At 42.9% G+C, this 14220-nt stretch overlaps 1 non-coding gene across 1 annotated transcript; it reads left to right on the top strand.

Moving 5' to 3' along the window:
* The first annotated feature begins 8778 nt into the window (after nt 1-8778).
* Nucleotides 8779-8852, top strand: Trnas-cga. Its single transcript has one exon. It is a non-coding gene; the product is annotated as a tRNA-Ser (tRNA).
* Nucleotides 8853-14220: the final 5368 nt, after the last annotated feature.

Here is a 14220-nt window from a genome sequence, read left to right as displayed (position 1 = left end):
CTGTGAATGTTCGAGACGAGGCTCCTTAGTGGAGTACTTGCTTCATCAGAATCGAATTGCCAAGAGGGAATGCGTTGTGGATAGATGCACTCTACTCGACGAAGTATAGAATGTGATCGGTACTTTCTCACTGCTATACACTATGGACTCCTTAATTGTAAACTGTGTTCAGGTGGGCCAACTCCCCATAGCTTCTGTACTTGGAACTGCCAGTGTGTTCCGAGGGTTCGTTTTGAATGGGACATGTGAACTAGATCGGAGCGCAGCCGGCACCATTCCGACTTGGTTATAATCATTAAGGACACAAGTATGTATGCACTGGTGTCAGTGCTCATGGAGATTATTAGTGGTGTCGGTCTGGTGCGAGAATGGGGAGTAGCCTATTCGTAGCAAGTGGTCTGTTGGCCGAAGATTTAACCTGGTGCTTCCTGTATGAAACTTACCCAAAATTGTGAACCATAGGGGGTGAGCAGGAAGTGTTATATTGGTCATTAGTTCTTAATTTAAATAAGTACTTGTTGTTGTTATTATTTGTATGATAGTTTACATGCATGTGATGTTGGGGGCGTTTGAAAGTTAAGTGGAGCTCCACGTGCTGGTAATTTTATGTAGTGTTGTTTTAGGTCGTTTTCCTTCTCTCTGCAGACTAAACTTTAAACTCTGACCGCGGGGTAGCCGCTCGGTCTACGGCGCCTTATCACGGTCTGTGCAGCTCCCCCCGTCGGAGGTTCGAGTCTTCCCTCGGGCATGGGATGTGTGTTGTCCATAGCGTAAGTTAGTTTAAGTTAGATTAAGTAGTGTGTAGGCTTACGGACCGATGACATAAGTAATTTGGCCCCATAAGACCTTACCACAAATTTCCAATTTTCCAAACTCTGAGTTAGGAAGCTGCTGCTTAAAGCCATGTTCTCCTGCACATGTTAAAAATTTTAGGAGGTCTTATTGACTAGCTTGCTTTCTTTCCTTAAAACTCCGAGTCTTCAGTTTCTTATTGAGTTACGAACTATCTCAGTCATGAGGGGAGAAGGAATTTTATTGTCGCACGGATGAAGGCCTAGTGGATCTACAGATTTTCATTTTTGTCATGGTCAAATCCTAACGAGATTTATTTCGCCGATCATCAAAGTATCTGTTGACTGTAAAATTTTGTGAATAGTTAGGAGCGACCCTAAGTATCGGCTGACTGTAACTGTTGAAGGATTGTTCATTCAAAAGAATGAAACAAGTCATTAGTTGTAAAATGTATAATTTTTAATGGCTGTGGCAGACAATTATTTAAATTTTGATTTTCTCATTGCTACATTTTTCATTAATATATATTAAGCAGTTATTCTGGACTTTACTAGCCCAATTCCAGCTCCCTCTAGCGATCTGTGGTACATTTTTTAAATATAAAATGCATATTCATCATTTTGTTTATTTGTCCCATTAGCCATTTACCGGTTTCGGTTATTAACCATCGTCCAGGATGCATCCCACTAATCTGTCGTACCCTACACCCTGGATGATGGTTAATAACCGAAACCCATAGATGACGAATGGGACAAATAAACAACTGATGGTTAAAATGCATTTTATAAAATACTTTACGGCTGTTGACCCTCACCTTATGGAAACATTACACCTCTGGAACAGTCCAAAGACTGGTATCTTACTACAACTTTCTTTTCTGATTCTTGAAACAAAGTTGGGAATCGGTAAACCGTGTTCTGTGCAAAATTCTTCTAGCCGTAATCCGTTATAACCCTATTCCTTCAGCCCATGTTCACCTACTACTTTCGTCTTCGCTTATTTGTTACACTATCGAATTGCACTCCCGTTCACAATTAAACTGTTGTGTTCCAATACGAACAGAATGATTTCTTTTACCTAATCAAATTTGTTTCAATCTGTCAATCATCTGCAGGATTAGTAGGCATTTATGTTTGTAGTACTGGACTGGGTCGTCACTTTGAAGGATGTTAGGTATTCAGTTATTGTGGTACGTACAAATATCAACATAGCACTTCGAAAAATATTGATTTATGCCCTTTAGGGAGAATCCTAAAGATCGGTTGTTAATTGCCTTGGTGGAAAGACTGAAGTCAGAATTTAGCATTGTTACAGGTCGATAATTCATTACGGATTGGGGTTTCGACGTTTTGGGTTTGAGCAATGTTACGTCCTCCGGGAAGGGGTCTGGTAAGTTCACTACTGTCATTAACCCATTGAAAATCATTTAAAAGAATTACTTGGAACGTGGCAAACTCTTTTGCTAAATGTTACGGAAATATAGTCCGTGCCAGATCTATATTTCGTAGTAAACAACTGTAAACAATTCGTCTGAACATTGGTTTATAACGACCCTGAGGTTAATTCCTTTTGCTATTTTCGGTATCTCTTATTAACGTTTCGTCGTGTCTTGCAAATGGATTTAATCCAGAATATAGAACCTGACTTAATGTTATAACAACGACAACGAAAGATTTGCTGCCTGAAGCCAGTTATTTAGTAGTAGCTCATACTAAAGTATTGTTAATACAACCAGCACTTATACTATGAAGTTGATGTTAAAGTATCATTGGACAGTTACTATATCATTATGTCACACAGTACATTAAATTTCAGTGCAGTTACTCCCAGACTTTTATCTCGAAGTAGTATTTTCTTCGAGTAATAAGCTTTAAACAAAACAGGCCCTTGCCAAAAAAGTAATCATTTCGTTCTTTCAAGGTAATCGTTAGTCCAGAGAACCTAATTACAGTTACATGACCGTTTCTGAACCACGTTCCACTTTCATATTTTCTGTACTTATACTGTGCACGTGTAAAGTTAACGGTTTTTCACGTCGAAACTTCAATATTACTGTTATGTAAAGTGTGGCATGTATTATATTACGTACAATCTTTGATTGCATTTAAAATGTCAGTTTCAGATTCCACTGCCAGTGTAATAACGGTCTTGAAACCTGCGACCGGCTGTGAGCCGGCTGTATAAGCTAATGGGTTAATACAGTAATGATTTTAGTTTTGGCCGCTCGACTCCATCTCTCAGTACCACTTATATATTGCGGCATGTTGCCTATTATGCTCCGTCAAAGTTGTAGAAGCTATTCCTTTACTGTAATGGCACTCAATATCACAATCTGTATCTGGGCCCGATTAAGGATCCATCTTACAAACGTCCATTCCGTCCGTAATTCTAGGCGTGACAGTGGGGCAATAATTTTAACTGGACAGTCCAGCCAGTAACGACTTTGCTTGCGAAGTGTAACAATCTAGACACTTCTCCGTAAAATAGGTGTGTACATTGTCTTTCTCCTCTCTTAGGGATTATATTTATTAAGTTTTATGTTTATTTTACGTCACGTATCACTTTTGTTTCGCACATGTATTCGTAAGATCGTAAACTGCAGTTTCCGATGCAGTAGCGAGGTGACACAGACCCGAATCAGCACCACGAGTCAGATTAACGACCGTTCATCTGATGCATTGGAAGACTTTACCCGCCCGGCTAGCCGCGCGGTCTAACACGCTGCTTCCCTAGCGGGGAGGCGTGCCGGGGACCGGCGAATGCGGGCTGGTTACCCTTATTCCGCCATAGCTTCACTGTGTCAGTGATTGCCGCGCAAACACTGTCTCCACGTACACGCACACCATAATTACTCTACCACGCAAACATTTGGCATTTGGGGTTACACTCGTCTGGTATGAGACGTTCCCGGAGGTGGGGGGGGGGGGGGGGGAGGAGGCACTTGGGACTTGGGGTCGAACCGTTCGGTGTAGGGCGGCTGTGAGGTGGCTGGACTGTTGAGGGGTAGTGAACCACTGAGGGCTACGGCTGGTGGACGTCGCCTCTCCGTTGCTTCTAGGTCCCAGATTTAATACACACACAACACACAAGACTTTGGTGTGACTTTTAGGTTTTCCACATACGTTTAGGAAAGTGTCAATTTGGTCGCGTATCTCCGACTAGAAAACACAATACAAGCACATTACTTAAGGGAAAAAAATCAGTAGCTACATATTTTCAGAAAGACCCTACACTTGTGTCTTTTGGCAGGGGACTGTGGGCGGACAGGGATGTTCTCGTGGTGGCCGAAATGACAGTGGGATAAGTTCGTCGAAAAAGACCTGTTACATTTTTGTCGTATGACGTTATGGGCTAGGAGACCGGGGCTTGGGTTCAGACGTCTGATTGCATTCAGTTTCGCCTTTCTTTCCCAGTGTGAGAGAAGTGACAGGCACATGTTTTCAATTTGAGTGACCGTGGTGACTGCGTCTGTTGTTTTAGTGTGATATCTGAGTTGCTGATATGACAATCAGAGAGAAGAGCGAGGAAAAACCTATCGAATATCACCAATCTGACAGCCGTAGTCCAGGTTTCCATCCTATGAACGGCTCACCGCCAACAGCGTCACATGCTCTCAGTGTATGCGACACTTCGGAGATGTTTGGTTTTTGATGGAGGTCACTGGCTCAAAGACGGCTGATCACAAACTTGCATGCGACCACCCTTTCCCGGTCAAATACTAGAGGAGTTAATTTCTCCCCTCACCAGTACTCGATCCGGCTTCCTCTACGTCGACTAATACAGCAAAGGCGTGCGTTAACGACCTGTACCCCAGTGGCAAGTAACTAGCTGATGAACTACTGGAACTGAACCGAATTAGATATCGGTAGATGCAGAGACTAGGGTACAACTTATCAAAAATCATCTGGATGGTTTAGAATTTTATCAAGGAGAAGACTTCCTGAATGACGTAACAATGAAATTTACACTTTAATATAATGTTCAGAAAAACAGATCTATAATTCTGAGTGCACTTTCAATTTTCCCTGGATGCTTAAGTAGTTATCTGAACTTCTTTAGGTCCGTATTATTGAATTTATGATGACTGATTACGTTGTTGAAATGATGTCTCGCTTCTCCCGTGAGGTAGAAGTCGAACTCAAAAAAATTCCTGTGCACGCAGTTCGAGTCCGCACCGTAGATTTTTTTCTGAAAGCGTCGGAATAAAATCAAAATAAGTATTTCGCATTAATATGTAAATTAATTATCAGTCGCTTTAATACAATGGTTATACAAAGTAGTATAAAGGTTACACAATGGATAAATCATAAGTCTACCGTATGTAACACCGATTGACAACACGACAATATTTGGTGGTCGCGATACATACTCGTCTGGTACTCTCACTTTGTCATCTATCTCTGTATAACCGTTTTCTGTACTGCATTAGAACGACGACTGCAACCGTTTGGGCTGTCGGTGGGCGTTGTGCTCGTATTTCCGATGGACCAGCTACGTTATGGCTTTCCACCTTTCCCTCATTTCCTTTCCGACGCTGCCGTAGCTCCTGCTTTCGGTCGACACTGCTTGTTTAAGGCTTTTTGGAGCTTTTCTTTAACACACTTTTCTGTAATTCCAGGAATATTTACGAGTCATATGAGACGGCAACTTCATTATTTTGTAATTTTCAAGAAACAACCATTTTCGCTTGTACGAGTATTCTGGCCAATTTTGTAATTGCCTCACTTTGGGTTCTAATTGTGCATTGATAGATCATCACACTCCAATCAGTGTCGTAATTAGATGGGTCCGGGCAAGATGGTAATCCATAACTTAAATAATGTAAAATTTATTCTTGTGAAAGGTGCCTTTTATTAGAATGAAATGGGACTAAAAATTTGTAAAAAAAAATGGATATGGCTTAAAGGTTACACATTTCTCTCCACTTTAATAGAAGGATTTCTAAAAATATTGACTACTTTTAAGGTAATAATTATTTTTGTAAAAAGTGGACTTCAGAATAAGACGCAAAGGAACTAAAGACATTAGCTGCCAGTGGGCATTGATTTGGAAAGTTGAATAATTGTGCCGGACCAGGATTCGAACCCGTATCTCCTGCTTACTAGGCACACGCGGATCAATATGCCATTCGTACATAATGATCAACCCAACTGCACGGGCTACCCTAGCAGGCCTCCCGCCAGACCCAAATTCTCAACTTATCCAAACACCACTGATGTAATGCCCCTTGCCCAATATTCCGGCATCTCACGGATTCCCGTAAAAGTTCAAGCTTAGTGTGCATCTTGTAAGGGTACAGTACCCTTACGTAGTATCGATTATGCACTATGCAGAGATCATACATGGTTTAAGCAAAGACTGCAGTGCAGTCAACGATGTGCGAGTGGGTAAGCAGTAGTCGAGTGTTGGAGTCCGTGGGTGGAAGTCGGGTGTGAGAGGCTAGAGAGAGAGGTTGCTCAGTAGCGAGGCCGGAGATGAGTGGCAGAATGGCACACAGTGTTTGATGCTCATAAATGTTTATAAATTGAGTGATTTAATTAATAAATTCTAGCATTTAAGAAAGGAGATATTATCATTTTGTAGTTTTCACAATAACGGAAGTGGACAACAATGAGTCTCATGACAAGGAGGAAAGATATATATTATGCTAAAAAAATTAAAATATAACTTCACTTACAGCGTATGCGAATAATATAGATCGGTGCGAAACTGGGGGGAGGTTAAAATCTTCACTGAAGGAATCACTGGCTGTCCTCGTCTTTTAGGCGATGGGACTGAGAAGTACTGTACCATCCACCATACTCCCCGGATTTAAGTCCATGTGACTTTGATTTGATTCCGAAGATGAAGGAACCACTCCATGGCATTCGCTTCAGAACTGTTCCAGAGATTCGACAGTCAGTAGACCGCTCCATTCGCACCATCAACAGAACAGGCTCTGCTATCGGTATACTACCCCTTCCACGTCGCTGGCAACGGGTTCTACACAACGCTGGAGACTGCTTTTAAGGACAGTAACAGGTGCCACGTCGTGTTGCGGCGCTTCTGCGTGTTTGCGGGGGCCCTACATGATATGAGGCAGGTGTACCACTTTCTTTGGCTTTTCTTATCAAAATGAGAAACCGTCTACCTTTTTCTTTGTACGTAATTGGCTAAATTCTTTCAGATTTACAAAATATACATTGAAGCGCCAAACAAACTGGTATAGGCATGCGTATTCAAATACAGATATATGTGAACGGGCAGAGTACGGCGCTGTGGTCGGCAACGCCTCCGTAACACAACAAGTGTCTGGCGCTGCTGGTAGACGGTTACTGCTGCTACAGTGGCAGATTATCAAGATTTAAGTCAGTTTGAACGTGGTGTTATAGACGGCGCACGAGCAATGGGACACAGCATCTCCGAGGCAGCGATGAAGTGGGGATTTTCCTGTACGACCATTATTTCACGAGCTTACCGTGAGTATCAGAAATCCGATAAAACATCATCTCCGGTATCGCTGCTGCCGGAAAAAGATCCTGCAAGAACGGGACCAACGACGACTGAAGAGTATCATTCAACGTGACAGAAGTGCAACTCTTCCGCAAATTTCTACAGATTTCAGTCCTGGGCCACCAACAAATGTCAGCGTGCGAACCATGCAAGGCAACATCATCGATACTGGCTTTCGGAGCCGAAGGCCCACTCGTGTATCCTTGATGACTGCGCGACACAAAGCTTTATGCCTCGCCTGGGCCCGTCAAAACCGATGGCTGGAAACGTTCCCTGGTTGCACGAGTCTCGTTTCAAATTATATCGAGCAGATCGATGTGTACGGGTTTTGAGACAACCTCATGAGTCCATGGACCCTGCATGTCAGCAGGGGACTGTTCAAGTTGGTGGGGCTCTGTAATGATATGGAGCGTGAGCAATTGGAGTGATATGGGCCCCTGATGCGTCTAGATACGACTCTGACAGCTGACACGTACGTAAGCATCCTGTCTGATCATCTGGATCCATTCATGCCCAATGTGCATTCCGACGGACTTGAACAACAGCAGGACAATACGTCACCCCACACGTCCAGAAATGCTACAGAGTGGCTACAGGGACGCTCTTCCGAGTTTAAACACTTTCGCTGGCTACCAAACTCCCCAGATACGAACATTATTGAACATATCTGGGATGCTTTTCAATGTGCTGTTCAACAGAGATCTCCACCCTCTCGTCCTCGTCCGGATTTATGGACAGTCCTGCAGGATTCATGGTGTCAGTTCCCTCAGAAGTATTTCAGACATTGGTCGAGTCCATGCCACGTCGTGTTCCGGCGCTTCTGCGTGTTTGCGGGCTCCCTACTGAATCAGGCAGGTGTTTCTTTGGCTTTTCAGTGTATATCAAAATAAGAAACTGTCTACTTTTTTCTCTATACGTAAGTGGCTAACTTCTTTCATATTTACAGAATAGGAAATCCCCTATGTTGAAATATGCACAATACTCAGATTATCGTATCTTGTAATTTTGAACAAATTCTTGCAAGTATAAGCTGAGAAAAAGTACACGTTATTCTTAAAAAATACGATTTACAGGAAACAGCCGTTAAAGTTATCAATGCATTCCACTTCCATATGATGGATTGTCTGCATCTTCTTCCATCTCATCTTGGAATGTCCATTTTCCTGCTCGTCTGTGGTATCTTTCCATTCTTTCAAAGTTAATAATAACTCTCTGATGCCCTAACTCTTTCTTTATCTAAATTCAACATTTGTTTCATTGTGAAACGACCAACAGTTTCCAGAATGAGATTTTCACTCTGCAGCGGAGTGTGCGCTGATATGAAACTTCCTGGCAGATTAAAACTGTGTGCACCGACCGAGACTCGAGCACGGGACCTTTGCCTTTCGCGGGCAAGTGCTCTACCATCTGAGCTACCGAAGCACGACTCACGCCCGGTCTCACAGCTCGTCTCCTACCTTCCAAACCTAAGCTGTGAGAGCGGGCGTGAGTCGTGCTTCGGTAGCTCAGATGGTAGAGCACTTGCCCGCGAAAGGCAAAGGTCCCGAGTTCGAGTCTCGGTCGGTGCACACAGTTTTAATCTGTCAGGAAGTTTCTGACCAACAGTTTGTAGCAGTCTTTTCAGATCTTCACACCTTGTCATATTTCCTTCACAGTATGTTACTACTGCATTAAAGACACTAAAATGCAGTGTACTAATTGACACAAACAATGTCTTGGGAATTCTGGCCCAGATTACGCTGTTGATGGACCTGTTAGGATTCTGGGTGCTGCCAGGAAGACATTTCTTCAGTAGTCTTACATCCGACAAATCTCTGAATGTTTCTTTCAAGATCTCCACTATGGCAAACAAGTATAGCTGATGTGTGAATAAATTTCTCAACATTCTGCTGTGCTCTGTCGTATTTTTACTATGAATAACTTCCTGGAAGGTATATTCCTTATACCTTCTACGTTACTAATGTTTTGTATGTTTTGTCATGTTGAATAATGGCGTTTCTGCCGGTTATCGCGTCTTACCTGCATGATATTTCAACTGCTTGACACGCAGTCTTCTTCAAGTGCTGTCTGATACTGATTCCAGTGTCGAACTGACAACGGATAATAACCAAAAAGTAAGCGCACAGCGTTCAGAACAGCCGCGTCTGGAAGGAAACGTTACAGTCGCTACTATTGGTCGACGCATACAACGGACAGAGCGCCTGGCGCAGACGAGGACAACATAGGCATAAATACCGGACTCGCTCCACACTGGATTAAGTATGAGACAGTACCTGAAGAAGACTGTGACGCAGTTGAAATATTGTGCAGGAAAGACGCGAATAACCGGCACAAACACGATTATTCAACATGACAACGCCTCGCCGGGAGAGCCTGAAGAATTACACTAATATTTTGCCTGATGGCCATGGCATTATAATTTTTGAATTTTATCTGTGATAGATATTCTTATGCTATTCTTAGCATCTAGTCCTCTGCCATCTTCTAATTTCTTTTACTTGTAAGCAGTTTTGCCGGCCGGAGTGGCCGAGCGGTTCTAGGCGCTGCAGTCTGGAACCGCAGGACCGCTACGGTCGCAGGTTCGAATCCTGCCTCGGGCATGGATGTGTGTGATGTCCTTAGTTAGGTTGAAGTAGTTCTAAGTTCTAGGAGACGGATGACCTCAGAAATTAAGTCCCATAGTGCTTAGAGCCCTTAGAGCCATTTGAACCATTTTTGTATGCAGTTTTCAGCAGTCAGAGCTTTGTACCCGTTCGCTTTTGTACATGATCTTTGCACTCCATTTTAGTAATAGTTCCATTTTCTCCAGATAACTCCTGTTCCTCAGCTGCTTTGAAATATTTTGAATCACCGTCTTCTAAACATCTGACGAATCCCACCTTCTTCAACTGTTCAGATTTTTGGAAAATGGTCACGCCCATTAAATGAATGATGAAACGAGAAATAAGGCGATAATATGTGTGTATTATCCATCATTGTAATGAAGAAATGCCGTAAATTAAGATCAATGAAAAACCCTGAAAATTTCAAGACTTCAACTGGTAGGGGACCCTTTAAAGCCTTTGCACGCTAGGGCAATTTGTAACTTTAGACAAAGCTAATTCGTAACAATTACATGCACCTACACTGGTAAGACGATGTCACAGAAAAAAAATACTTCGTGGCAAGCACACACAGGCATGATCTATTCGTTATAGGCTCAGCCTTTTTACGCATTATTAGTCTCGTAGTCATTAATAATTTAAATCTGATGGTATTTAGTCACAAGTAAGTCACTTTAATAAGCGTACAGATCCATTCACGTGAAAAATTGTCACATTAAATTATACAACGTAATCTGAAAATATCAAGATTCTGTTAAACAAAAAACAAACAGCATGTGAACCGAAGGAAGTTCCTGATTCGGACTTGCATACATATTTGGTGTGTGTTCTTATCTTACGGAACTTGCAGAGCGATGAACGAGAATAGTGAGGCTGGTTAGGAGACACTCAACTGGCGGTATTGTAGACATCATTCGCAGTCACTAACCTGAAGGAATAAGGAGAACAAAAGATATGGCAGAGCTTGCCGTGGATAGCATCGGTTCTGCAACGCAGAGTTCTACGATATCTAGTTCTTGGCCTGAACAAGAGTATCGGCCGCGACCAGATGACGTTGCCATTGGACACCTCTGTCGTCTGTGAGTAACATTAGAAGACTTCCCCTAAATTCGTACAGCAGGTGCTTGCTTCTGATCGATACGGCTTTAATTTTATGACGTCTTATCCAAAGATATGTTGCCTTGTTGAAAATAACGAGGACAGCGCGTCAAAGATTACGTCTAACACGGCAGCCCATTATAACTGCACGTACAAGGATACTCTTTTTCGAGTAGTTATCACGCATGCTGCTTCACTTGCGCTGTAGACTTTCCGCTTTTGTATTCGCAGATTGCTTATTGAGATAGATGCATATCAGAGCAACAGACATCTCCACCAGCTGCTTTCTCTCTTTAATTGTCTACTGTGCGTGCATATCGTTTATCTTTGTCTTCACTTGCCCGATGAAAATACTTTTCATTCTCGTGACCCACTGAATAGGCTGTTGAGTATATCAGAATAATCTCGACTGCTTTCCTTTTACGGCCGTTCACAGCTTGAAGTACTTTCAATTCTTGTGAGCTCTGTTGACTGTGGATGGTCAACCTTTATAAATGCTGATGACACAGATAACTGTATTTGATTCCCTTTCAGGAACTGAACTGTCTCTAAAAATCTTTCCAGAAATAAAATGTTCAAATTATGGTTGGAACTTCCCTTCAACGTATTATCCCACACCACTCCGTTCTACTAAGTAGAATCTGAACACATTTATGAAAACAAAGCAGAACGGCTGTCAAGGTCTCTTGAATAACAATTACAAACGCAACCCCTCGAACGAACGACAGTTAGCGGGCGAATAGTTCGACAAGGATAAATTAAGTGACAGGCTGGTACTGATCCATGCTTGAGCACCTCTTCTGTGTTCATATCAGATATACTTCAATCCCACAATTCCTGCAATCACATTAATCTGCACATCTACAACCAGTGCTTGCTCCTAAACTACACACAGTTAGCATACAAACCTTCTCATACAGTAACTCGACCGAAACCAAACCAAAACTTATCATCCTTAAAAAACTAATGCGCCTTTCACTACCTAAGTTTCTAGAGAAACACCTAGAGTATTTTGTATTAGGAGCTCATCAGGTTCCACAAGGATAGTTATCACCGAGTTCCCTTAGTGACACCTTTTTGATAAAAAAAATTTAAAAAAAATCTTTACAAAGCAGATGTATTCAACAGTAGTCTTACATTTAAATAGAAACAATTTACTTATTATACACACATCAAAAAAAGTTTTGCATCACCTCGGTTCGGAGAGTATCGGAATCTCTACAGGAAATTGGAATAGAGATCAACATAAACATCATTTCCGCCGTTTTTATTGCTCATGAAAACCACAAATTGCACGTTGTGCCACCGTACAGCGAAACCTTCAAAGGTAATGGGCGGTATTACAGTACACACCGTTGCCTCTGATACCCAGTAGAACGTCCTCTTCCATCAATGCATGCCTGTATTCGTCGTGGCATACTTTCCACAAGTACATTAAGGCACTGTTGGTCCAGATTGTCCCACTCGTCAACAGCGATTCGGCGTATATCCCTCAGTGTGGTTGGTGGGTCATGTCGTCCATAAACAGCCCTTTTCAATCTGTCCCTGGCATATTCGATAGGGTTAATGTCTGGAGAACATACTGACCACTGTAGTAGAGCGATGTCGTTGTCCTGAAGGAAGACATTCACAAGACGTGCACGATGAGGGCGCGAATTGTCGTCCATGAAGACGAATGCCTCGCCAATATGCTGCCGATATGGTTGCACTATCGGTCGGAGGATGGCATTCTCTTATCACACAGCCATCACGGCGGTTTCCATGACCACCAGCGGCGTACGTCGGTCCCACATAATGCCACCCCATAACAGCAGGGAACCTCCACCTTACTGCACTCGCTGGACTGTGTGTCTAAGGCGTTCAGCCTGACCGGGTTGCCTCCAAACACGTCTCCGACGATTGTCTGGTTGAAGGCCTATGCGACGCTCATCGGTGAAGAGAACGTGATGCCAATCCTGAGCGGTTCATTCGGCATGTTGCTGGACCCATCTGTACCGCGCTGCATGGTTTCGTGGTTGCAAAGATGGACCTCACCATGGACGTCAGGAGTGAAGTTGCGCATCATTCAGCCTCTTGCGCACAGACTGAGTCGTAACACGACGTCCTGTTGTTGCACGAGAAGCATTATTCAATATGGTGGCGTTGCTGTCAGGGTTCCTCAAAGCCATAATCCGTAGGTAGCGGTCATCCACTGCAGTAGCAGCCTTTGGGCGATCTGAGCGAGGCATGTCATCGACAGTTCCCGTCTCTATGTATATCCTCCATGTCCGAATAACATAGCTTTGTTTCACTCCCAGACGACTGGACACTTCCCTTGTTGAGAGCCTATCCTGGCACAAAGTAACAATGCGGACGCGACCGAACCGCGGCATTGACCGTCTAGGCATGGCTGAACTACAAGACAACACGAGCCGTGTACCTCCTTCCTGGTGGGATGACTGGAACTGATATGCTGTCGGACCCTTTCCGTCTAATAGGCACTGCTCATGCAAGGTTGTTTACATCTTTGGATGGGTTTAGTGACATCTCTGAACAGTCAAAGGGACTGTGTCTGTGATACCAGATCCAAAGTCAACTCTATCTTCAGTAGTTCTGGGAACCTGGGTGATGCAACTTTTTTTTATGTGTGTATATTGATATTGCGATCAGTCCCACACAGTCACACAGTAAAGTCAAAAAACTTAAGCCAGTCGATACTTCACGACTCTCGTCTACATCTCGTAGCTCCTTTTACTGATATCAAGCAGTCAATTTGTAAGAAACAAAAACGTTGGCAACAAAGGGATAAATGTCAATTACACAACTATAATCTGTAAAAAAGGACATTTTACACTACAGACTTCATATTCAATAGCGGTACCGTTAATTCATTCTTAGCATCGACCGCGGAATACAACCATTTTATTTCAATGCGGCGTTCCATGAGAACTTCATATTCAGTAACTGCATTCGAATTACAAGCTGCTAAATTTGACCAACACTTGAGGGAATCCTAGCAGTTTCTCGTCGCTCCCATTCACAACTTGCTGTAATCTGAGAGAGCACAGCTCCTTTGTAGCACTTGAAATTAATCTTTTTTGGGGCAAAAGCGCTACAACTTCAAATGACTAAGCGATGTTATCTATTTTCTATGTTGTGAGTAAGATTAATTATGCAATAAGTCTTGAATTTTTCATTGTTAAAATCTGTGATGTCATTTTCCTTTCCCTGCAGAGGAACACGGGAAAGGGTAGTT

The sequence above is a fragment of the Schistocerca piceifrons genome, chromosome 2, assembly GCF_021461385.2.
Source record: "Schistocerca piceifrons isolate TAMUIC-IGC-003096 chromosome 2, iqSchPice1.1, whole genome shotgun sequence".
Lineage (NCBI taxonomy): Eukaryota > Metazoa > Arthropoda > Insecta > Orthoptera > Acrididae > Schistocerca > Schistocerca piceifrons.
The sequence above is the reverse complement of the archived record's forward strand: the minus strand, read 5'-3'. Positions and strand labels throughout refer to the sequence as shown.